The sequence below is a fragment of the Lissotriton helveticus genome, chromosome 5_1 (assembly GCF_964261635.1).
Source record: "Lissotriton helveticus chromosome 5_1, aLisHel1.1, whole genome shotgun sequence".
NCBI lineage: Eukaryota > Metazoa > Chordata > Amphibia > Caudata > Salamandridae > Lissotriton > Lissotriton helveticus.
Window position 1 is genome coordinate 1192582393 of NC_136065.1, and position 27516 is coordinate 1192609908.

At 45.3% G+C, this 27516-nt stretch overlaps 1 long non-coding RNA gene across 1 annotated transcript in view; it reads left to right on the forward strand.

Moving 5' to 3' along the window:
• Positions 1-23931, forward strand: part of LOC144753537 (uncharacterized) — a 170204-nt gene extending 146273 nt beyond the window's left edge. Inside the window, exon 3 of the long non-coding RNA XR_013594403.1 lies at positions 23796-23931. This is a non-coding gene — a long non-coding RNA (uncharacterized LOC144753537). The remainder of the gene's footprint in view (positions 1-23795) is intronic.
• The last annotated feature ends 3585 nt before the right edge of the window (positions 23932-27516 follow it).

A 27516-nucleotide genomic window follows, 5' to 3' on the forward strand; every position in this document is an offset into this window, starting at 1 on the left:
TTTATCCCAAAAGGATTAAGGAACCCCCTTATTACCCGATCAATCATAGCCACAGAAGACCTTTTGGCAGATTTCCTCATGTACTGACACCACACATTCCATCCTTTCTCCACCTGTACAATCGCTTTGAACCATTATCTGGTTTGGAGTGTATTGATTGACTCCCCTCTTTGGCTGGAGGGGACATCGAAACTGCAACTTACGTTAGCGAAGAGGGAGGATCTAGCAAAAGTGTGGATTGTGGGGATGTTTATAGTAAGGGTCCGGAAACCGGGCCCTCAGACCTGGCCTTTGAGGGCCAGGAAGGGGGTCAAGAATCGGAAGGATCTGCTAGGTGTATTATAGACTGCGACCATCCAGTTAGAATAGCTCCAATAGAGGGTGGGGGGTCAGGACATAATCTGGGACCTACAACCCAATGTGAATTGCCCTTTCATGACCCTTTGCTTATATTGGCATCATGGAACTTCGCAGGGCTTAAAGGGAAACTTCAATCAGCTGACTGGGTAGACGAGTTTGATATCCTGATCTTTCAAGAGAGTTGGGCTATTGACCCGATCTTTCGAGCAGGGTATTTAAATTTACGAACCAGGGAAAGAAAGGGAGAGCATCAGGTGGATTAACTATATGGGTAAGGCAGTCCATTAGTTATAGGCCAGTAGAAGTGTCAGTCCATAACCCCGACATTCTGGGAATCAAGTTGTGTAGGGAAAATCATCAGGATATTTTTATTATTAATATTTATGCCCGTGGATTACCTGGAGGACGGAGTCCCGCAATTATCGATGAGTTGGATTCTTATTTGGAATCAATTGGGAGGGACAAATTTGTAATTGTCGCAGTGGACTTAAATTGCACTTTCGAATCTTGGTCGTGTGAGGGTGGGGATATTTGTGCTGAGGAAGATGCCGTATGGAATGTTCCATGCCTGACGTTGAATCCCATTAAGAAGGGTATGGAGGCAGCCTTGCACTGGTTGGGCCTGTGTCTGGAGTGGGGGCTAAGAGCTGCTAATGGCCGCTCCATCTCCGACAAAATTGGACAGCCAACTTTTGACAACGGAGCAAGTAATAGCAGAATTGATTATTTTTTAATCAAAATAGAGTATTGGTCATTTTTGGATGATATGTTAATTTCCACACGGCCCGAAAGTGACCATAATCTGTTGATTTTAAGCTTGAAACTAAAGGATGGCCCTGGTAGGGCCCTTATAGCCAAGAGCCTTACAGCAGAGGCTATTTTAACAAATGACAGACGTGCGTTGGTGTAGGGTTTTGGAGGACCCGGATCTTTTAGACAGGATTTCCCATGCAGTTTCATCTACTCTGGGTGTCGTTCAAGATTTGACTCTTATTGAACCGGGGTCACTTGAGCAGTTTAGTGCCTATCATGAGCAGCTATTTTCTAATTTGAAAGTTTTATTAACCAAAGCTGGTAGCAGTGGGAAAGTTCAGACTTCCTTACTGTGCCAGAAATGGTATAATAAAACCTGCCGGCAGGTGCATAATTGTCTGATTAAAGCCATTAAATCTAGAGTTACTGCAGACATAAAATCGGCCAGATTACAGGACAGGAAGGCTCAATGGGTGCCGAGGAGAGAGTGACGATGATAACCATTGGCAGGACTTATATGAGGCTAGTTTGTCCTTAAATCAAATCAAATTCTGGGAGGTGGTAAAATGGGGCAGGAATCCGGACACGCAAATTCCGGAAAATTATGTCTCAGCTGACGTATGGGTGGATTGTTATTCAACCCAGTTTAGAGGTCTTGAGCCAGTACCCCCAAATGTCCTGGACAATCAGTTATCTACGCCCCCTCCAATACGACAAGCCATAGTGTTTGATACTAACGACACGGTGACTGCACTGGGATCTGTACAGGCCAGTAATGCTCCTGGCATGGACTGCGTCCCGGCTGATCTATTTAAGTCCGACCCCCTGAATTGGGTGCCTTATATCAAGATACTCGCAAACGCTATTGCTAACGGGGCGAGGATTCCCGACTCATGGAAAGGGGCAGAAATCCTTCCTATTTTAAAAAAAGGAGACCGTTCGGCCCCAGGGAATTATCGCCCCATCAGCTTAATTGATGCACAACAGAAAATCATAGCCAGGATGGTGCTCGCTAAAGTACAGGGGTGGATGGATAAAGAGAATATTCTTTCCCCGATGCAAGCAGGTTTTAGATCATTCACCAGCACAATCGACATAGTGTTCAGATTTATTCTGATATACTGGAAGGTCGTGCTTCTGGGCGGAGGATCGATATATATGCTGCATTCGTGGACCTTAAGTCCGCATTCGATCTTGTTCCCAGGGCAAAATTATGGGCTGCATTAGGCAACATGGGTATGCCCCCCGATCTCCTAGAACTAGTGGAAAGATTACATGAGGGTAACTTTGCTAGGGTCAGGTGGGGTAGACAGGGGCAGGTGACGGAGCGATTCCCCGTCACTCGTGGTGTTCGCCAGGGCTGCGTTCTGGCGCCAACCTTGTTTTTATTGTTTATTAATCAAGTTGTACAGTTTTTAGCATATACCCAGACAGATGCGCCTACTTTGGGTGGTTCGAAGTTTCCATTGCTCATCTTTGCCGATGACACGTTAATTCTCTCAAAAACACAAAAGGGACTACAGACAGCGATCAACAGGTCTGAGGTATTCTGCAAATTGAACGATTTGCAGATAAACGTGAGCAAAACCAAATTTATGGTTTTAACCAAAAATAGGCTACAAAAAAGTCACGCTAGTATGAATGGTGTGGAATTAGAGCAGGTGGAGGTCATGACCTATCTTGGCGTGGTCCTGGATTATAGGCTGCGATGGAAACCCCAGATCGAAGCACTTTGCTTGAAATTTGCTCGATTGACGGGGTGCCTAATCCAGGAACAAAGATAGTCTCTAACCAAAAGGGTAATGCCTGCACTAAAAATTTATGATGCTAAAATTAGATCCGCTATTCTGTATGGTGCTGACCTATGGGGGTTTTTGGAACTGGCCCCTTTGGTCAGAATCCAAAATAAGTTTTTGCGTAATTTGGTTGGTCTTCCGCAATCCACCCCTACCAAACCGTTACTGCTCGATATGGGATGTCAATAGATTAAAGAGTTAGCGCAGTTTCGGATGGTAGCTCTGTGGAGGCGAATTTGGTCAACGCCGAAATTAGCCCGCTTTGCCAATGAAATCTCTGATGTAAGATCGATCATGGGATCAGGTAATATCCCCTGATTCAGAGAAGTGAAGCTAATCCTGGAAAATATGGGTCTCAGCTCCCTGTGGGTAGCACCGGGTGAAAACACCTTTCCATCCAAAAAAGAATTTAAAATGTTGTACTGGGCAACTGTAAGACGCCACCTAGCTCTTCAGTCTGATTCAGTTACTCTGACTGGAAAGTTCCTGGTTCACAAACTCGATCCCCATTTGGAGGATTACTGGGACGTTATCACCCGGAGTATGGATAGAAAGCTGTATTATCAGTTTAGAGTAGGGTCACTGCCAGTAAAATCCTTTACCAGTAAATGGCGAGGCCAGTCATCTGAGTTTTGCCCCTGGTGTAGAGTCCATAGGGAGACTATTGGTCACTTTTCTTTGCCTGTCCTGCTTACGCCGCCCCCCGGAGCAAATGGCTAAAGCCCATTTGCAGGATGATGAACACACGGGCGAGCTCTGAAGCACTCTGGGCCCTAAGATCTAATACTTCAGAGATTGTGATCATAGGAGTGGCGAAATTCTTGGGGTGGGCATGGATTATACTAGCTAGATACCCACAAGTAAGATGATTAACTGTTAGTTTTAAACGATTTATATTAGTACGTCTTAATACCATAATTTAATCATGTTTTAAAATATCCAATGTTTTAACCAGAAGGAAAGAGAATTGTTAGATTTATTGTGTATAGTGTTCTTATGGTTGTTTTTGTTATGATGAATGTCTTTTATGAAGTAAATATTCGAAATAAAGACGTATGAAACCTGAACCTGACTATACAAATATACTGCTGGTTTGGAATAGCATTATATTTACCCCTCTCTACTAAACCTGAAATTATCCCAAAGATCTCTTCTAAGGCATTAGAGCAGCTTAAACATTCTCCTAGCAAATGTGGAAACCCTGCCATATCAGCAGTGGGTTTCACTTTCATATCAAGAAGAACAGCCCAATCAAGGAAGATAACTTTATTGAAGCGTGCTTTGGAGGCTACCCAATCTGCTTGGCCTCTTTTTGTGAACAAATAGTAAGCCAGTTCTGACTTTCCACGACACATCACCTACATTCTGGAACGTGTAGATTTTCTGTTCACTTTATAATTACAGTACCACAAGTACCAGAACACAAAGTAGCACCAGCTAAAAACACTTGAGTAAGCCATTTGCGTGTCTGAGCTTAGCTTTCAGGCAAAGACGTTTTAAGGAATGGACAAAGTGGGATCCGGCCCTAGGCCCCATCTTCAAAGGGCCTCCACATGAAACTTTCAGGACAGCTTCCACACTGTATAAAATTAAAAAATAACCAGTTTGTTAACTTACTTTCTTGTGTTTTCTGAGCCAGTCCAGGCTGTTAGGCCGGTTAGGCTCTTGACAGAGAGATCGAGAGACTTGAAGAAAATGCCTATTTTGTTCTGGTTTGATTCAGCAAGCATGTTTTTTTGGGTTAAATTATTTGTATTACAAATTTAAACTGAACTTGCAAAATAAGTAACATACACATGTATGGAAAAAAAACATATGCAGCAAGATAATTTTTGGGCATTTTATATACAAAAAAAGAAAAAGAAAAAGAAGATGGAACACAAAAGAGTAAAGGAAAGATAGAGAAGAGGGAAAGGAGAAATAAATTAAGGTATTGATGATTGCAATGAGAGAAAAGAAGTAAAAGGTAAACAATATAAATCAAACTTAATATTCTAATGGTAAAGTTATTGAAGGTATCCTAGATATTCAATGGACTGAACACAAAAAACACATTTGAGTTTGTTCGCTACAATGCCTTTTCCTTCTAATCTCTCCAAGACCATTGCAAGATTTTTGTCATGCGAATCTTTGTTCTTTCCAGCCACTAAAATGTCGTCTTGAAAAACAACAGTATCACCCACACCCTCCAAGACCTTTTCCATGACCACTGGAAGACTGATGCCGCTGAAGCCAAACCAAACGGCATCCTCCTAAATTGAAAAGTGCCGACAGGTGAGACAAAAGCAGTGAGATGGTTGTATGAGGGATCCAGCTCAACTTGATGGTATGCCGATGCGAGATCGATCTTAGAGAAGTACCTCGCACCATCAAACTTTGAAAGGATTTCGTCAATACGTGGTAAAGGATGTGAGTCTATCCAGAGCTCCCTATTTAGACTAAGCAAGGCAATGCATACCCTAAGAGTACAATTTTTTTTCCGTGCCACCACCAATGGAGATAACCAGAGTGAAGATTTGATAGGTTTGATAACTCCTGACTCACACATTCTCTGGAGTTCTAATGACAGATCATCTCTTATACTAAATGGCACATTGCGCAATTTGTGTTTTACAGGAAGAGCACTTTCCTTGACTCTAATCAAATGCTTGAAACCTTTAATAGATCCCAGCTTCTCTCCAAAAACTTTTGGAAACTTGGCTGACAACATTACTAAATCCTCACCTTCGGACTGTTCACTCACAAGAGAAACCTGTTCTCACGCCCCAAGTCTGAGAGTCATACCAAACAACCCCTGATGGTACCAACCAAGAATGTTGAGACCTTTCTTGGCCACATAAACTTTCCCTTCGATGCACCTGTCTTCGAAAACTAGAGAAGTGTTAAAAAACCCAGACAACTCAATTCTCCTCCCTTCATAAGAGACAGGACTTCTATCAGGGGGATTAAGAGGTTTATTCCCCCATGTACTCTCAAACAACTCATCTGTGATCATTGTCATACGTGCCCTTGAATCCACTAATAGTTGCAAACACTTACCATCAACATAAATGTCCACAATGGGATCGACACAGTCTTCTGAGTCATCCTTGACCACAACAACCAAATCCGTAAGTGAACTTACAACTTCAGACATAGAATCATGCTTAGATTCTTTAGAGTAAGCAACATTGATACTACCCCGGAAACCACACACTTTAGCAAAATGTCCCTGTTTCCCACATTTCCGACATGAAGCATTTTTTGCTGGACATACTCTTGAATTAGGAAAATGAGACGGAAAACCACACTGAATACTGCTAATCTCCAACTGCAGTATTCAGCCAGGTACTTATACCTTTATTTTTTCCACACATTGGTGTGTTTGTAAGTAGGTAGGGATTTCTCTATCATGTTATCTTTTTACGTTTCTCCATCTATGTCTGGAGAGTGGTTTATCTAGAGACATGTTGCTTTTCTTTCCACACTGGGACCATCGAACCCTTGGTTGAACACGAGTTGTGCATGTGTACTCTTATTTAACCTTATTTCATTTTATTTTTGCATCTTTTAAGCATGCTCTATCTAGAACAAGATGCCTGCTAATTAACCACCGTATTTACAGCAATTGTTCCTTTATCATTTAACTTTTGGCATTTGACATTAATCCCGCACATGGTGTCATTTAATATTGAATCAACACTTATGTGGATAACTGTGACCTTGAACAGTTGTTTTTTGCTTTCACAGATTTCCCCTGAGGAAGGGCATCACTGTCCGGAAATGCATCGGGCACTTCATTAAAAATGTTGAAAATGACATGTATTGTTATGAAGATACTGCTAGATGAAAATTTATCATAATGTTATGTGATTATTAGTGAATGTACAATTGTCATTTTGAACCAGATGTACGTGGTCATTTTGAACAAATCTAATCATTAGTTTTAAAGATATATGATGCACATAAAAAATATGAAGCATTGTGTGTAGAAATTTTGGTTTGATTCATAGTACCTGTTATGTTGATGTATTAACCTTGAGTATTTGATCAATAGTCTGGAAGGACTATACAAGCACAGTGCGCAGCGTGACCCACCAACCTTGCCGGGACGTCTTCCGTTTCTAGTTTACTAGCATTTGGATGGCAGCAAGTGCAACGCAGCAGCACCTTTGTTAGAACAGAGTATAACGTGTTTGATTTCACTGAGTAGTTTAAATAGGGAGTGCGCTTCCATCCCATTGTTTGTATTTACAACGTAAAGGCATGCATGTTAAAGGTATACTCGTTGTAAAAGTTGTAAAGGTAAGTAAAAGTACACTACCCTACCCTACACTACCCCACACTCTAATGTAGTACCCCTGCACCACCCACCCTTGACACACAGTCCTTTTTCTACATTTACACTACCCAGCACGACCCCCAACACTACCATAAAGCACTTTACTTCCCTACACAAACACTACAACAGTAACTTAATACACTACCCCCAGATTGACCCTACACAAACACTACAATACTACACTAAACCACTACACCCCAGCATGACCCTACACTACACAAACACTACAACACTACCCGAAACCCTAAAACACTGCCCCCAGCATGACCCTACACTACAACACTACCCAAACCCTAAACCACTACACCCCAGCATGACCCTACACTACACAAACACTACAACACTACCCTAAACCCTAAACCACTGCACCCCAGCATGATCCTACACTACACAAACACTACAACACTACCCTAAACCCTAAAACACTACCCCCAGCATGACCCTACACTACAACACTACCCAAACCCTAAACCACTACACCCCAGCATGACCCTACACTACACAAACACTACAACACTACCCTAAACCCTAAACCACTACACCCCAGCATGACCCTACTCTACACAAACACTACAACACTACCCTAAACCCTAAAACACGACCCCCCAACACTACCATAAAGCACTTTACTTCCCTAAACAAACACTACAACACTACCTTAATACACTACCCCCAGCATGACCCTACACAAACACTACAACACTACCCTAAACCCTAAAACACTACCCCCAGCATGACCCTACACTACGCAAACACTACAACACTACCCTAAACCCTAAAACACTACCCCCAGCATGATCCTACACTACGCAAACACTACAACACTACCCTAAACCCTAAAACACTACCCCCAGCATGACCCTACACTACGCAAACACTACAACACTACCCTAAACCCTAAAACACTACCCCCAGCATGATCCTACACTACGCAAACACTACAACACTACCCTAAACCCTAAAACACTACCCCCAGCATGACCCTACACTACACAAACACTACAACACTACCCTAAACCCTAACACACTACTCCCAGCATGACCCTACACTACACAAACACTACAACACTACCCTAACCCCTATTACACTTCCCCCAGCCCGACCCTACACTAAACAACCACCACAACTCTACACTACACTAACACAACACTACACTACACAATCACTACCCCAGCACGACACCCACCCTTAAAAATTAACCCAAACCCCCTTACCTCTCTCGTCATCATCATCGTTTACAACGCAAATGCATTTACCATACATGCCTTTACAACGTATTTCGTTGTAAAGGCATGCGTGATAAAAGCACATGCGTTGTAAAAAAATGCGTGATGATGGTATGCGGGATGAATGACATTGCGGATTAATAGTATGCGGCCTGAAAGTCCGCGGGGAAAAAAATGCGGGATAAAGGTTGATTACCCCCGCAAACATTTTCACCACCGTTTTCGCCCTGGAAACGGTTGAGGATGTGCTCCTCTCCAGGGCAGGACTAAATCAATTTCCCAGATGGGAAGGGAACACACCCAAAAGATTGATTATCTCCAGCAAAAAAAATTCCTCATGGAGAAAAAAAAGTTCTACTTTAAAAATGTAATGGTATTTCCTCCTGCCCAGTTGCTTCCTGCATATGATTATGCATGCTGGAATGCCTTTGCATAGAAGTAATTAAGAATTATAAAATCTTTTCCAGAGTACTGTTGGAAACTTGAAAGGTTTCCTTGAGGGCTCTTTGAAAGGTTAGTCAATTACTTTAATGTATAATTCGGTACCCATATGAAGGGCTCAAACTGTGGGTGTAGAGCTACTAATATCTTTATGAATCGAACCTAACACACCCCATTAAACTGTGTAAAGATATGTGGTTAGACCTTCACCTTTCTCACAAACCACTTAAATCCTTGGTGCGTAGCTCCTTCATTTTGAAAGGGAGAGCATGTTTCCGAACATGAAGAATGAAAAAAGAATCTCTGGTGCAAAGTTAGACACATCAAACTATTAAATAGTATTAGAAACAGAGTCAACGTTTTATTTTTTAAATAAAAGGAGCAATAGCTCAGAATGTGTACAAAGATGCAGAAAGATTCTAACTTTTCTACGATTACCTAAGAAGTGCAAAACCAATGATGCCATACATTTCTCCTCTCTTCCTGTCACTATACAACTAGAAAAACAGAGCAGGAGAATGAAAAGCCAAGTTTATTTGTGTTCCTTAACCCCTCCCATGCTTATGACGGAACCGCTCCGTCACGCCCCTCGGGTGGGCTGTGCTGGTGACGGAGCGGGTCCGTCACGGCCCGCTCACCGCGCCTTTGCGGCGCTGATTTCGCGCCTGCGTGGCACGTTCTATTGAGCAGGCGGAGCCATGACGGAACCGCTCCGTCACAAGCACAGCCCACCCGAGGGGCATGACAGAGCGGTTCCGTCATAAGCGTCGGAGCGCCGTGCGCCCCCCCGCCCCTTAGCGCTGCGGCGGAATTGCCGCCGCAGGGAAAGGGTTAAACAGCTGATTTAATTATGTTCCATGTCCTGACCTGCCTTTCTACTCTGCTGCTGGCTCTGACAGCAGGCATTGCAATGTCAGAACTCAACTGAAATAAGTTCTTACAGTTGATTTCTGACACCTTGTCTTTATAACCAGCGAGTGGGTGTGTCAGAAGTTACCTATTATAAATGAGTTAGAGTTAGAGACAGGATGTTATACGGGGATTGCAGCCCCTCTATTCTTATAATTTCTTGTTTCTATCTCTCATCAGCCCACTGATCTCATAAAGGCCCAAAAGAGAAGATTGTTGTATGCTGAAATGGCACAGGGTTCACAACAGAGATGAACTTTCCTTTGGGGATATTTGGGAGATTGGGAGAAGACAATCTGGCCTTTAATAGTATTGTAGGTCTTGGGCACAGTAAGCTTCACGCGAGGCTTTCCCTAATATCTGTGTCTCTGGTCCCCAGGCGCGCGCCTTTATCATGGCTTTTTCAGCCCCACCATTGTACAATGGGCCTACAAAACCAGACATGCAAAGGGATGTGAATAAAAAGCCATGTAGCTACTCCAAGGTTGAAGGGGCTAGACGAAAGCTGCGTACCCTCCTCCTTCCAGAGCACCACCCTGTTGAGAATTCTTACAGCTACTTTGTGGCTGGCTCTGCCCCGGTCCAACAGGCCTTTCGGAGTGTTGACTCGCACAGCAAGAGCAGATTCCCATATCTTCCCCTCAGCGTAATTATCCTCTGTGCAGGAAGGCGTATTGTACACACAAGTATTTTGTAGCAGAACAGCAAAGACACAGAATTGTCAAACAACTACATAGTTTCCGAATGAGAAAATGGACCTTCTTACGAGACACACACAAAAACCGACAGAGGAAATGACGGTTTTTATGCGTGTTGCTAGCAGCCGTGTTGTTGTCCTTCCATAGCATGTGGGTATGTTGTAGACTTGGCTGTAGCATCGTACAGGGGGTGTCAATGTTTCCATCTCGCCCCCCTCCTGGTGGAGGGCCAGTGGGCTGATGGTGGGAGGGCTGAAGGGGAGGGGGCCGAGCACCTCCCACCTCTAAGGTCCCTCGCATTCCTCAAGATCCCCAGGTGCGCCCTGTCACTCCTGCAGAAAAACAGGCCAGGCCAGGGCGTGTTTGGGATTTCCCACAAATCTATAGAGTTCACCAGGAGGTGGGGGCTCGGACACCTTTCAGCAACCACCACACCCGATCAGGAAGCCATGAATTCTTTGGGAGCAAAATTGTTCTTTGCTGAAACTGCAAATTACACCTTGTGCCATATTCCTTGCAGCATCACCGCTGGAGGCTAATTGGAGGCCTCTCTGGGCCCAGCCACCCACTGGGGCACATCCTCCCTCCTGTAATTATAACTACAGGGGACGGCAAAATAAGCAAATCAGCTATTCTTCCCTAAAACAAAAGATCCATATTTGTAATGCTGGGTGTTGGTCAAACAGCATCCCTCCCTGTTGATTTGCAGTTCCCTTCTGGCCCTTTGTCTCTCTCTGGAATGCCTGCACCTAACCAAAAGGGACTATTTTACACATCACTGGCTGGTCACAATCAGTCCACGCCATTTGTTGAGTGGGTTTGCACTCTCCTTTCTAATGGGCACTTTTAATTTCTGGTTACATTCAGCTCGTTTTAAGGCAGCGGTATTACCGGAACCAGCCGATTGTCAGTCCCCGGTCCTGTGCTCACCTTCAATGTATTTAATATATCTTTCTTTACTCTGTGACTGGTCTGTCCTAAAATGCTGCAAATGACAAAACATGGTTTATTGCGGTTTTAGGTGAAAGGTTCGAAATGTGAATACACTTACTTCCAAATGCAAAAAAATAAAATAAACTAGACATAATATGTATTTACATAAAAAAAACTAGACATAATAGGGGAATAGGACTCTTCGCCATCTGTCAATACAGAGCTGTAATGTGGCCCCTTGACATAGGCTTGGCCTTCATCATGGCCTTTCACCCGGCAGCGCTAAGCATGTAGAGACTTGCACTTTTGCTTTTCCATTATTGGGATGCGCCTACAAGTCCCGACTTAAACTACAAATACGGCCAGACCTACTTCTGTCTAAATTCATTATTTCTAGCGCGTATGTTACTACAAACAAAAGCAATTGCTGCTGGTGTTAGATGCGCATTATATTAAATAGTATTTTACTGTTCTGTCCTTTGTACATCGTATGGATTTATACTTCTGCTCGGTAAGCTTTTAGAATGGAAAAATATTCTCATGCAGTCTTTTACATTTGTTTACATTTCTTTTAATACTTTCTACTCCTGTTCCTGCTCTGATTTAGCAATGTATTCGAGAAACCAGATGCCTAGGATGGGAACGAGAGCAGGTAGTGGGGTGGGAAAACATTTTTCACACGTGAATTACGTTTATAATTTGACCCCAGTTGTCCCAGCAATGCATCATGGGAAATACAGTCTTTTCGTCATTGCTGGCAAAGTTCAGAAATCTTCTGGTGCCTGTTTCAGGGTCTTTTCCCTTCGCCAGAAGAGAATATTGTTCAAAGTGGGGGTGTATAAAGTGTTGCCCCATTGAAAGCTCTGGTCTATTCCTACTCTTTTCTTCCTACAGCTCAGCACACAGGGGCAAAAGACAGGGGCTGGTAGAGAGATCCCTTCAGATACGCTTTCAGACACCTCTCCTTACTTCTGGACTACATTATATTTTTGGATGGACTTTGAGCTCAGGGTCTACATCTCATTTTTAGGTTTCACCTGCACAGCACTTGTGCTTGCAAAACCTAGTATTAAAACAAAACCGTAAAAGGGGCTAAGATCCCTCCCAATACTTACCCTCTCTTGTATTGAAAAAAGCTTCTTAAAAGGGGCTTAGCCCCCGTCCATTACTTACCTCCGCTTATGATTTGGCTAACCTCCACATGGCTTCCATGTCACTTTAATTACCATTGGCTGGCTCGTGCGTGGCTCCCACATTGCTCCCACTTCTCTCTTGTTTCCTTGCTTCTTATTGGTCAGCGCCACCTCTACACCTCTGTCTTCCTCCTGGTCTTCGTGTCTTGGTCGTGCCATGGAACCCGGCCCCAGTACTGCTTCCAGTTGCCAGCGTCCTTCCACTGCAGGCTCCTGCAGGTACGCCTTTTGTCTCTTCACACCATTGCCAGTGGAAATGAGTGATGCTTTGCTGTAGTTCCTATTAAATAAAAAAAGCAAAAATACAAAAAGCGCTATGATGTGGTAAATGCTGGCTGCGCCAAAGCGCTTTCTTAAACTTAAAGTCATGTTGCACAGCAGCTCAGCTGCGGTGCAACCAGGGCACAAGTCGGGTACACGCAGGTGCATGGCGTCATCGACAATTTTCAGAGGGTGGACACCGTCCCCCCTGCCAAGTAGTTGGGCCCCACAGAAATATGATGAACTTGTTCCGGTGTAAGACACCAGGACACGTTCAACAGCGTCTGTAAGTTGTCTGCTTTCGATTCTCAGCATCAACGTGCAGGCAGCAAGCAGCTTTTTCTTACCTCCAGCTGGGCCGAAGTACGGGGCCATAAGGCCTCCTTTTGTTTGAATATGCTGACTGGAGGCAGCCTGGAACCTTACACTTAAATGTAAATGCCATGGAGGGGAAACAAAGGCCTACAGCTTGTTATCTCTTCACAGGGACTTAAGAGAGGCAGCTTTTGCCTTTGTTCAGTCCTTGTATATAAGAGATGCATGCACTGTAAGAATGTCAGAAGTGTTGGTCTATTCCAGTATTTACGCACATAACAATTTTAGTAGCACTATTTTATTTCTTTGATATCGCTACACAATCTAATGCAGGGTGTCAGAGCTCTTTACTTAACATACACATTACACATTGACAACAAATCATGTACATGTGTAAATCAATGTACCATATGAGTTACATGAGACAGGGCTACAAGGTGTAGGAGTCACATGTCCTTCATAGCTCACTGTGCTAGATTACAAGGATTACAATGTATGAACTGCAGGAAATAAAATGATCTCTGTGTTAAAAGCAGTAACCCACTTTACTATCTACATATAATAAAAATCTGTCATCTGCATGATACGTGATGTGCTTTGCAGGAGACCCATTACCCTTATAGTACTTTGATTCAAATCTGGGACTTCACAAATCACAGATCTCTCCAACAAATGCCTTAAACTCCTGAGTTATCTCACCATTATTACTATTGCCTGAGATGTATTGGGCACCTTTACAGCAGATTTCTTAACTCAATCACATATTTTAAAATGTAGACTTTGCAACCAATTAAGTAAGCATAACAGATCTACTGCCATGCTTCTCCTCGTTGCTAATTTCTTTGTGACAGGGCTTAAAAAATATAAATGTATTAGTTGAGGCCCAGATTTAGCGCCAGGGTTGCGCCACTTTTTTGGCACAATCACAAAGTCAAATCTCATTTGTTAAATGTCATATTGTGCTTAAATGTACTCATTATTTATCTGATAATTATTTGTGTGAGGTCTTAATATCTGATGTCACTTCTTGTGATGTCACTTCCAGTGAGGTCACTTCCTGTGATGTCACATGCAATGTCACGCGTCGTGACATCATGCGCTGTGATGGCACACATCATGATTTCCCTTGCATACTGCCTAAACTGGCTAGTCCCTCCACTTTTTTTTTAGGACTTGTGCCCTGTGTGCAACATGTAAAAAAGCATGAACACAGCCAGTAGATTTTATCAAAGGTGAAACCTATTGGCTTTGTCAATGCTTGCTGAGAATGCTCTGGCATGCCACATCCCTGCTTTTAAATGTTTTTGTATCAGGACCCTTGTAACTGATTACTGTTGCTGCGGTGTTGGGTCCTTCTGACCTGCTGCTTTAAGTGGCAGAGTCCATGATGGCGATAGGTGATGAGGATGCAGGTTGAGGTGCAGGTTCAAGGAAAGTCACCCAGTAACCAGGGCTTGGAAGCCGAGGGTCGGCGTGCCAAAACACCGGTTGGTGGGAATAACTCTAATGATGGATGAAAGATGCCTACCACCCTCAAGGTACCTGCCTTCCCCTTTCGGCTTTCCTGTAACTGCTGTTGCAGCAACTCTAGTGGTTTAGGACAGTATAATAGGCCTCTATCAGATCAAAAGTGTGAACGAGAAAAAGAGTTCAGAAGCCACACCAGAGTTCCCAGGATCTGCGCCAGTTCGGGAACTCAATTCGCGAGAATATGGTCTCTCCAAATTGATGATGTGGGGGCTACACCAGAGAAGCTGGAGAAAAGTATTCTCAAGCCAAGATGGTGCCGACACTACACTATCGGAATGCTGTAAAAGAGAGGCGAAGGGAAGCGAAGGCCATATGCCATTGGCTAGCGCAGTATGACGTCCAAAACTATGAAGCAGTATAATAAATAAAGTTCCTCTGAAGATAAGGTATATCAAGAGTTAATTTCAATTTGGGAGCACATGGAAATTATATTGATGGATGATTGCCAATCCTGAGACAAAAATTCTTGGCAATCTGTAAGTATTTTGTGTTGATGCTTGCAATAAAATTGAAAGAGGCTGGACCTTGGGTCAAGAATGCGTCTATTTCTAATCACCTTATTAGGCTGGTACATTTCCACCTCTCAAGCATGGCTTGAAAACCACAGTGAGTTATTTGAGTCTGTCAACGAATATTTGACCAACATACCAGTTTAGGTTCTGTCAGCAGACAGTTGTATGTCAGAATATCGACACCAGAAATATTGCCCTACAAAAATAATTGACTACTTATCGACTACTGCTATATTGTTAAGTTATGTAGATGAAAGATGTAAGTTACTATAGATGTACTTTTGTTGACTTCACATCTGCACACCTGGAGGGAATCAATCAGGTGAAAGTGAATTTAACTCATATGTGCAACAATTCCATAGCAGCCAGGATAACAGGCAACTCTGCTTTTGTGCAATTGGACAACATATATTCAACCAGAGGGTTTTGCTGGGTTTATTACATCCCTGATAGAACAGGACACAGAATACAGAGGGTGGACAACTTCCCCATCTCTTTGTGTATGATGTGCAGCAATGGCATTCACCCTTCTTTGAACCTCAGCCACGCACATCGCGCTGCGCGTTAGAAGCGGGCTGCCACTGGCTACTTCCAATTTTAAAACGCCCGTTTTGTCGCTTTGTTTAAATCCTGATTAGTCCGTTTTTCCCCTGATTTTAAAAACATAGTTAGAATTGTTAAAATATTTTACTGTCCCATACCTGTGCTTCTTTTGCCACGGATCGCTTTCTTGCACTGTGGCACTACGCCACTCTCACTGCCACTTGGGCAGCCCGGTCCCAGCGCTCTGTTGACCTGGGGGCCATATTGGGTGGGGCGAGCTAGTCGCTCTTCAGCTACTGGCTGAAGCAGAGCACGTGGACTCGCTAGAGGCTGCACTCGGAGCAGTACTTAATGCGGGTAGGTGGAAATCTCATTCCTTCTTTGAACCTCAGCCACGCACATCGCGCTGCGCGTTAGAAGCGGGCTGCCACTGGCTACTTCCAATTTTAAAACGCCCGTTTTGTCGCTTTGTTTAAATCCTGATTAGTCCGTTTTTCCCCTGATTTTAAAAAACATAGTTAGAATTGTTAAAATATTTTACTGTCCCATACTTGTGCTTCTTTTGCCACGGATCGCTTTCTTGCACTGTGGCACTACGCCACTCTCACTGCCACTTGGGCAGCCCGGTCCCAGCGCTCTGTTGACCTGGGGGCCATCTTGGGTGGGGCGAGCTAGTCGCTCTTCAGCTACTGGCTGAAGCAGAGCACGTGGACTCGCTAGAGCCCTCTATAAATTGTAAGGATATGACGCGCAGCGTGTACGCGCATCGTGGGCGCCGCAGTGACGCCGGAGTCACGCCAGAGTCCAGCCCGTCTGCGCCCGTCCGCGCTGAGGACGCGCTGGGCGGCTGGACTCCGAACCATGACTCTTACAGACCTCCCCCCCATAGTTACTCACTTCAGGAAATGCTGCGCCTAAAACCTCGTATTTTGGGATGTATGCATACTTTTGAACCTGCTGACTTTCTCTCCCCTCTACATTGTAGCTGCTATCTTAACCCTAGGTCCTCTAATCCCCCCCAAAACTCTTCATCTGGTCATTTGGACTCTAGTAGACCTAGGAGCAAGGGAGTAGAAGGCATTCTGATTAACGCCCGCTCCCTTGTTAAAAATAAGATACTGTTTAGGGAGATGGTTTCGGATAGAACGCCTGACCTTGTATTTGTCACCGAAACATGGGCTAAAGAGTCGTCTGGCCCTGATTTAATTGAAGCAGTCCCGGAGGGGTACTGCTTGGCTAGACTTGATAGGCAGGGCCGAGTGGGAGGGGGCATAGCGATCCTCTATAAAGATCATCTACAATGTCATATTGTACCCATCCCTGACTTCCCAGAGTGTTTTCAAGCACTTCATTTCACCATCAAGGAAGTACAGCGCCCTTTCCTCAATGGTATCCTATTATATCGACCACCAGGCCCGCGAACTGGCTTTATTTCCAGTCTCCTGCAGGTTCTGGAACCATACTTTGGTCGGGAGAATTTTACCATCCTTGGCGATTTTAACTATCACCTAGAACGACATGATGTTTCCGATACTTTAAATCTTACTGAAGGGCTGGCGTCCTGTGGACTTGTGCAGTTAGTCCAAGGGGCTACTCATCGGGCGGGCCATTTGTTGGACGGAATTTTTTCAAATGACGTCCGCCTTATTACGAAGGATCCACTGCACTTGTCCTGGTCTGACCATCTTGCAGTACCATTCCACCTGCAGTATGATGGGGAGGAAGGAGGCAAAAAGGGAAATCACGTTGTGGAAACGGCGAGAAACTTCAGGAATATTCACAGTCACTCGTTTGAGCCCTGGGCTGTTAACCTTTCTACCACTGGCATGGATAATGTACAGACCGCAGTTGGTCATTTTGAGTATGTTATCACTGAGGCTCTGAATGAACTGGCCCCTACACTGACCCGCCGTCGAGCTAGGAAGAATCCATCTGCCCCGTGGTTCTCCGACTCCCTCAGGCTTCTCAGACAAGAGGTAAGGAGGAAGGAGAGGCTGTGGCACTCCAGCTGGGACCTCAAGAATAAGGAGGCCCACAAACTCCTTATTAAGAAATATAAGGCTGAGATTGTGCAGGCTAAACAGGATTACTTTGTGACCCTGACAGCCTCGCTTTCCTCACCGAAGGAGCTTTTTAAAATTGTTGATTCCCTCGTTAATCTACAGGCCCCTGACCCTGTCGTACCTTCGCAGGACTTATGCGACAGGATTGCCTCTTTTTTCCACACGAAGATAGAGGACATCCACCTAGCTCTTGAAAAACAAAGAGCCTGCATCAGTGTGTCTACTGTCACGGCTGAGATAAACACGCCAACCACTGACTCCTCCTTATTGGGTTCCTTGGATTCTTTTCCACCTCTTATTCTTGAGGATCTTGAATTCTTGACTAATAAAATCAAATCCGGTTCTCCTATGGATACTTGCCCACTAAAAATCATTAAGCAGTGTCGGGAGACCCTTTTACCACCGCTGCTGGAGATAATGAATCTAGCTATAAGAAATGGTGTCTTCCCGTTGGAGTGGAAGAAGGCAGTGGTAAAACCACTGCTAAAAAAGGCCTCCCTTGACCCGGAGGTCTTAAAAAACTTCCGCCCAATTTCGCTGCTCCCCGCTCCGGCTAAGATGCTTGAAGTTCATCTGAACAAGCACCTTGCGGCCTTCGTGGAATGTTCGGGCTGTTTGGACTCCTCTCAGCATGGATTCAGGAGGGAACATAGTACCGAGTCGGCCCTCACCATTGTCCTCGATAACATCCGTAGGACGGTGGACGGGGGTCAGACCACCCTCCTGGTCCTTTTGGATCTGACTGCGGCCTTTGACACCCTCTCTCCCTCAGTACTTACATCTCGTCTGAGGGACGTGGGGGTGGGGGGGGCTGCTTTGGATCTACTGACCTCCTTCCTTGCTGGGAGGGAGCAAAGAGTCAAACTGGGTGAGTTTCTATCTCCATCCCGACCTGTGCTATGTGGGGTCCCTCAAGGGTCGGCTCTTAGTCCGACCCTGTTTAACATCTATGTGACCCCACTGGCCAGACTTATAAGATCTTTCGGGATGGAGGTAGTTTCCTACGCTGATGACACCCAAATCCTCGTCTCTCTCTCCCATTCAGATGTGCAGACCGCCTCCAAGTTTAGATCTTGTATGGAGGCGGTTGGTCACTGGATGATTCAGAACTCCCTTAAACTGAATGGAGAGAAGACCGAGGTAATGGTGTTTGGAGGGAACAACAACATCTGGTCAGATAGTTGGTGGCCTAACTCACTTGGAGCTTGTCCTTCCCCCACCACTTCTGCCAAGAACTTGGGGGTGATGATTGATCCAGTTCTGGACATGAATGGACAGGTGAGTAGAACCATCTCCACCTGTTGGGGCCTAATACACACCCTGCGGAGGATCAGGAAATATCTTTCGCTCCAATCCAGAAAGCAGGTAGCTGTGGCTCTAATAGGCTCGCGGCTAGACTACTGTAATGCGCTGTATGCGGGGCTGAATAAGAGCCTGCTGCAGCGCTTACAGGTGGTCCAAAACGCCACGGCAAGATTTGTCCTGGATGCCCCCAGACGTACATCGGCCACGTTAGCCAGGAAAACATTGCACTGGCTTCCGGTAGAATACCGTGTACGGTTCAAGGTCCTGTGTATGACATATAGAGCCATCACAAATAACAGTGACCTGGGAGTAAGCTCCATCGTTTCCAACTACATCCCTGGAAGGAACTTGCGTTCCTCCGGGAAACTGCTTCTGTCAGCCCCTCGTATAAGAAAAGCTAAATGGGGTGGCAGGGCTTTTTCCACCCTTGCCCCCAAATGGTGGAATGAACTCCCTCTCGACCTTAGGTCCCTACCCACTTTACAGGCATTTCGTGGTGCACTTAAAACTCGACTCTTTCTGCAAGCTTATGTGTAGTGGATGAATGGTTTTATTTTCTGATCTTATTGTTAGGCGCCTTGATACCTTCGGGTTATTGTTTTGCACGTTATAAATTATTTTCATTCATTCATTCATAGACTTCAGATGTGTTGTTATCTAAGGTCACCGAATGACCTGTTGGAACTGACTCACCCCGGTCAGGTAAGCACCAAGGGTGCTTTCTGCCCATTCAGTGGATATGAAAGCAAACTCAGAAATGCACACTCGTCTTTGCAATGGTTTCTCTACGTATAGGGAAGGGGGAGCAGCAGAAGGGTACAGGCAAAGAGAAAGGGAAACAGCTGCACTGTCTACCAGTAAACCCAGTGGGGCACCACACCACAGCTTAGACTACTTAGATGTGGCAGAGAACCAATATGGAGTCTCACGCCTCATGTACAAAACACTCTCATGATCTCTCGTGAACCTGGGGACTACTCATTAGACACTGTATAGAGTTACAGAGTGAGAGCTGGCTAGCAGTCTCCCTACTGTAATGCAGATAAAATTACCTGAACTCCAGAACTGTTATTCATCTGGCACCAACCATGACTCATATAATAGTCTGGGTATTGGGATCCTAGATGCTCGTGTTAAAAGGAGTACCACTTTAGGTGATTCCCAGTTTGGCACTAATGGTAAGCAGCATAAAGAGCAAGATCACTTGCCACAGCACTAGCGCCAAGTCTTCTGAGCAACAAACATACTGTGCCAGTTACAATGGGAGAGTGAAGCGAGGACAGTAAGGTTAATAATGGGCTAGATACTTTCAACTCTACAATGTGAGTACACTTAACAATAAACCTGTCAATTTCAAGTCAAGAACAATTTGGGATATTTATAGAGTTCATCATGATCACCCTTATTTTCTTTTTCTTTGTTTCAATTTGCGAAAACATGGGGTACATGTACTATTTACTGGTTGCAAAATGCTGGTCCCAGTTTATGACCAGTATTTTGCAATCAGCAAAATAATTTAGGAACAGACCTATGCACTAATAGGTTGGTTCTTAAAATTATGAATAGTAGTGGTTAGAATCTAACCTACCTCATGGATATTAATGAGGTAGGTCACAAATTGTGACTCACTACGAGTGGACATAGCAAACACAACATGATGGACGGAGTGCTGAAACTTTTCAACCACTCACCCCAATCAAGAGATCTGGGTTTAATCCATTGTTCTTTTGCTCAGTATGCCTCCTCAGTTTGGATCCAGTCATATGCAAATCAGTCTTGACCCTGCTCCTCATGGGAACAGTCCAGCTGGAACTGCCAGGCCAGGTCCTCCCTGGACCGGAAAAAAGCATCATGTGACCAGTTTCGGGGTATCACCCCTCATCAGCCAGGCTAGCTTGAATCCAGTGGCACAGCGAGCAAGGGACCAATGTCTGGCATACCCATGGCCACTTAGAGCGAACATAGCAAACGCAATAAGATGATGGACCGTGTGCTGAAACATTTCAACCACTCACCCCCAGTCAAGAGATCAGAAATGTTGGTTATGTTCTGTTTTGTATTCTAGGCAGTGCTATGTCTTATTTCTTTATTTCTCTTCTTCTTTTTTAGTTTGTTTCTTAGGACAGACTATGTGGTGTTACGCCTAGAGCTGTGTTATGTCCAGAGCTGCCAAATCCAGGGGCCAGATTTATCAAGCCCTTGCAAGGTCCTTGAGGCACACTAGGGGATGCAAGGCAAAGTAAGGGCTTAATTCAGATTTACTAAGCCACGCAGATCCAACTTGCATGGCTCTGCATGGCTTAGTAAATGCAGAGTAATGCAAGACAGTGCAAATCACTGCCATGTGTTTCTCTGTGTTGGAAAGGCGGTCCATGGGTGGAGTGTGGGCATTCCCACCCATCCACCCATGGCCCTATTTGACTAAATTTTAGTATTATGGTGCAATCCTGCTTTCTCTATTTGACGCAGCGCAACAAGTTGTCATGCTGCGTTGCGCCGACTCAAATGTTAGTAAATCTAAGCCCAGATTTGAGTATTGCCGTTGGCTCAACATCCTATGATTCTGCACAAATCAATTAGCCTCCACATGTCTAAAAAATGAATGTGATCTTGTGTAATGTAGCTGGTTCTCCAATACTTTTGGGTCGAGTTCTCACTATAACAAAACTGAAGGGGAAAAAAACTGTTGCAGAGAGTAGAGCAAGCACAATAATGTATTAGAAGGATTGCAATGTTGGTATGGACTCTTGTGAAGCCCTAATATCTTTGCTATAATTTATTTGTTGGTACTCTGATAGTATGCAGTTATGTTTTCATACTACATCTGTGCAGTCCTCAGTTCCTAATATCTTAATAGATCAACTAATACCAAACAATACTAATCTCAGAAAAATAACCATTGTGGGTTTCTGCTTTAGGAAGTTAATTTTGGCTAATGACTTCTATATGAAACCAGATATCTGCAGCATCAACTTAACATATTGGTTCTTCTTAACTCGCCTTTGATGCTTTGTCAACAGTTATGAGCCTTTGGGCAGATCACTTTATTGCCTAGTGTGTCCTCGGTGTGTAAATATATGTTATGAAAAGACCTATCTATACTCTAGTTTCTGCAATATGCAGTGCATTCAGGCCCCTTCTGGAGGTAATGACGGCTTTGGAAGGAGGTGGCACATCTTGTCAGAGACTTCCTGGAAGGAGAATTCTGTAGTACAATGGGCAGTTTTCAAAAATTGCTAGAAGAGGCTGTATACTGTGGGGTTGCTGAAGGAACATGTTTATAACACTACAGTATGGATGGTGCAGTCACTTTACTGTAGATATAATCACCTGGATTACTCCTCACTGTGTATTGTACACCTGCACTAAGATTTTTCTGTTTTTCCCAGACAGATGGCCTATGGGTCACTGGCCTTATCCCTTTTAGTGATGGCTGGTAGCCATATTTGATCCTGCCCTTGCTATACCCAGAAGCCACATCTGGGAGCCTTCTGTTCTGATTGCCGCTGAGGAGCGGCTTACCTCTATTTGGGGCTTATGGCATTTGCCGGGTGGTAGGAGTTTGAGGTCTTGTTCCTTCAACCTATACATAGACATGTTATTGAGGGAGTGACATATTTATAAACCCACCCTGATGAAAGCCCAGGACCTTTTTTGGCTGTTAGTAAAGGGTTGAAACATGTTGGTGTATTAGGGTCAAAGGACCATCACATCCTAATAACCCTTCATAGTCTTTGTTTTTAACCTTCCCATCCAACCCACTACTAATGGGGTACATAGGGAGTGGATGGGGAAATGTTACCTTTAAATTTGCGCCCCCTAACTAACAATCTTCATAAGAGCTCCCTGGAACATGGCTGAGCCCACCCTGACCTGTAAGAGTCAAGGTGAACCCGATGACGAAGCATGCCACAATTAGAGTGGATGACGGTTGCATAAGAACATTTTTTTTCCCTTCCCTACTCCAGTTGAAGTAGTACATAGGTGGAGGCGTCAGCACTCCAGAAGGGATACTCCTAAGTCATTAGGGCTTCGGAAGGCTCCCTTCCAGGAGTCCAGAGTGGTAATCATGGATGCTCCTGTTCAGTTTATTGGTCATTTAGAGCTCAATAAAAACAGGAGTGGCCCACGCAGGTAAGAGGGCGGGGTGGGGGGGACTAGAAGTACGATGGCAAGGGAAAATGAAATAAATAATTAATTTTCCCTCATGTCCTCTGTCGAGTCCCCGCCTCACTGCTCTTACATGCACAGGCCGCTCCTGTTTTCAATGAGCACTGAATGCCAGTAAACTGAACCACTGAAGTCACTTGAGGCTCCTGATTAAAAAGCAGGTTTGTTTACAGATACAGAAGTTAGTGCTGGTTTTGGGTCAGTGTATGAGGGAGTTGTCAATGTTTGGATAGGAATGTACTTTTATGGAATTATTTCCATTTGCAGTTGTTCTCGAGGTGTGAATTGTCCTCCTTGTTGGCCAACAATGCATTTACTGGTGTAATAACATGTCTTTAGTAGAAGTTATTGACATACAACCTGCCAAATAGCAAAAATATAAGTCTTAAGAGCTTCATCATGTTCAAGGCACAGTGCCTGCCTGTCGTGAGGAATAATATAGTCAATTATTTGTTTCTTTCCAAGATTTAGGAATTCTGAAGTCACCACCGAGAAGCTGTGTGAGAGGTTGCACTTTTCCCCATGAGTCTTTGGAGTTTTGATGCCAAATCCTCCCCAGGCACATCATCGCCAGCCGAGCACCTACGATCCAAAAAGCACCAAGGGAATTGTGATTACTTGTGAGAAAATTCATGTATTTCCAATGTTTTATCATGTTTCTTTGGTTTCTTACCCAGGTCTCGGGAGGTCAAGGAGCGCAAGCCTGCCTGATAGGATATGGCATGATTGGCAGTCTAGGGGGCCCATTACGATGTCAGGCGGATTGCCCCCGGCAGCCTGGCGGGGGCAATCCGCCCGACATCCAAACTCGTTTCCCCCCCGCCATATTAGTATGGCGGGGGACCGCGGCGGACGGAAAGACCGTCCGCCGCTTTTCCGCCCCGGTCGCCTTGCGGCCGGGGCGGAAAAGGAATAATATGATGGCGGTGTCTATCAGACACCGCCAGCCATATTAGGATGGGTAATTGTGGATGCCTTTCCGTGACGGCAATGCCGCCACGGAGAGGCATGCGGAGAATCCCTGCGGGGGCCCGTTGCGGGCCCCCAGAGACTCCTGGGGGTGGGGGGTGCACATGGGGGGTACCTATGGTACCCCCCAGCAGTTCCATGCGCAGCATGGCAGGCACCATGCGGTGCCTGCCATGCTGTGCATGGAAGTGCATAGCATGCTTTCCTGCCATTGTGGCGTGCAGTGCTGAGTGCACCGCCTGCCACAATGGTAGGAATGCGGGATGCTGGCGACGGGACCCCCGCCCTTAAGGCAGGCGGTCCCTATTACCTTTGCCCGCCCGCCATCCTAATGGGGCCCTAGGTCTTTGCAGAGCTGCTGAGAGCTCTAGATTTCCTCAACACATCCAGGATTAGTAAAACAGTGATGGGTTTGGAGCAGGTGGGTGCGCTTCCACAGCTCTAAAGAGCTCAGTAGCTTCAGACAGAACGGCCCAGTTGATGGTGGATATACAGGCACGTCGCATTAACTGGGATACATTTTAAGAATTGTTTGTCTTTCTATTGGCCTTCCAAGGTCAGGAAACTAGTATCCCAAGCTAAGTAGGGCATGTGCGCGAGGTGCACAATTTACATTTAAGAAATGAAAGTGAAAGGGTGTTAATTAGTCTGCTATGTATCATGACAGACCAGCCTGATTGAGGCTGAGAGCTATGCTTGGGACTAGCAATATTCACTCCTCATGACCTGGTTCTACTGTACTAATTCATAACGATGGCTTTGATTTGGGTTGTTATCAGTTCACTAGTGTGGCAGCGCCTTTACAGTGGCAGAGATTGCTTGTGCTGGTGACATATTAGGCCGGGTCCAGGTCTTGTGGTCTGGGTCGAGGACCCCCAGGGCACAAGTCCTAAAAAAAGAAGTGGGGGGAGGCTCCAAGTTAGGTGGTGTCACTGGAAGTTACGTCACGACAGGAAGTGATGTCACGGAAGGTGGCTTGCACCATCAGACTCATTGCCTCCTTTTGCTCACCCCTTAGATGCGATTCTATCAGAGAAGCCAGCGCGTGAGCAGCGTTCTGAATGAGCTCCGACCTCGCCGCAGAGAGGACAAAGAGTGAATGTGTGTCTCCATTTGCTCCAGTCATCGAGCTCTCAAGTTTTCCACTGTCATGTGGGCGATGTCAACCAGTCCTGGTTTTACAACTCTTCTTGCTTTGCGTTATGCATAATATTATAATAGTAATAATGCAGGTAAAATTCCAATCGCACGGATCTCTCAAGTCACTGGGTAAAGGAAAATCGACGGGGCGGTCGTGCGGGCAAGTAATGCCATAATTGAAAGTCCAGCTTTTGGGCAGGGGGGACGGCATCCACCCGGTAAAATAACTGGGGGACGCCGTCCACCCGCGTGGTATCCCGACTCGTGCCCTGAGGACCCCTGTGTTTTATAAACAGGTCCTCGTGTATTAGAGAAGCCCTTCCGTAAAAAAAAAAATGTTCTGGGCAAAACACGTTCTAGGGCACTGGAACTTGCCTTTCTGTGCTACATCGAAAACTTAAAATAAACATAGCGCGTGCGCCAGCCTGAATTGTTCCCATTGAGGAAGCTCCGTGCTAAAGGCATTCTGGGACTCAGGGGCTAATTAGGATGGCGGACGGACTCCAGTCTGTCCGCCATCCTGGTGTAAACCGGGACCGTCTGCCATGCATGGGGCGGTCCCGCACACCGGATCATGATGCAACCGCCACCATTGGGGTCGGATCTTGATTATTATCATTGTGGCGGGTGCCGCTGAGAGCAGCACCCGCCGCAATGTCAATATGCCATATTGTGCTTTTCACAGCACTACGTGGCAGGCACCACACGGTGCCTGCCACGTAGTGCTGTGTAATGTAGGGGGTACCAAGGGTACCCCCAAGTGCACCCTCAACTCCCCCCAACAAAAGGGGGGGCCTGCAACGGGCCCCCATCTCTAATCCCCATCAGCCTTTCCATGGCAGCATCGCTGCCATAAAAATGCCAGCTGTAGCCAGCATCATGATTTGGTGGACGGTGCTTGCTAGATACCGCCACCATTTCTGGCTATGGGGACCGCCCGCCAGGCAATCTGAAAGATTGCTTTTGGCGGACCCGTGGCGGACGGTCTTGGCGTCCGCCAAGGTCCGAAAGCGATTCCCTCCGCCATCCTAATGTGGCTGGGGGGAAATCGCGGTACGATTGCGTAAGGACCGCCACCGCATGCCTGTTGGTGATGGGCCTTCCGCAATCGTAATCGGCCCCTAAATTAGAAGAACGCAACTCATGAAAGAAGATCTCTCTGTTTGGAGCAATCCGTCGCTGAAACATCACGACTTCTGCTGTCGGTTTATAGGGCCATATTATCAAGCCTGGGCAATAAAATTATCGGCACTTTATCGGCAGGAAACTGCCGCTAAAGTGGCGATAATTGGCTTGATAATATGCTCTATGGAATTCCAATCGAAGCTCATGTTAGATGTGAAGGACATCTAACATGAGCTTCGACTGGAATGCCATAGAGCATATTATCAACCCCATTATCGGCACTTTAGCGGCAGTTTCCTGCCGATAAAGTGGCGATAATTTTATCGCCCAGGCTTGATAATATGCCCCATAGTGCCTTTCTAACAATGGCGTTGTTTGAGCCTACGCCAATACCGCCGCTACTATCTTCTCTGTAAAAAGGTTCAATTAACTATTTCTTTCCTGACTCTCTTAGAATTTTTCAAATACCCCGGATGTGCCTCAGTCATCGAATCCTCAGCTTCGTAATCAAGCAGTGAATATTTGCCCTGTCGTGTCATCTATGGTTTTTGCAGAGGCGGACAGTGCCATGCGACACCCTGAGCTTTCCCCAGACAGATGTGTGTCTTTGAGAAACCGCTCTCTTCTGTGCTATGATGAGTTGCAGCCGGAATTACATTGGTGGCAGAGCGCTTCCAACAACCGGGATTTTATTAATATAGAGCGCACGGATTTTATTCTTCGGCTTCCATCGCGTAATAAATCACGCCATGGTTTAGCGCCAGCGTTAGGGGCAAAGCGCCCTCTAGTGACATTAGAAAGAAATTTAACATCTAAGAAATGCACTCATGGAAAAAAATCGTGAGAATATACTTATTTGTTCTTCCCAAAAAAAGGCACAGTATATATACACCTACCAATAAAAGAGCCAACTTACAAACTTGTCAGGTGTTTGGTATGATCTGAGCTGTAA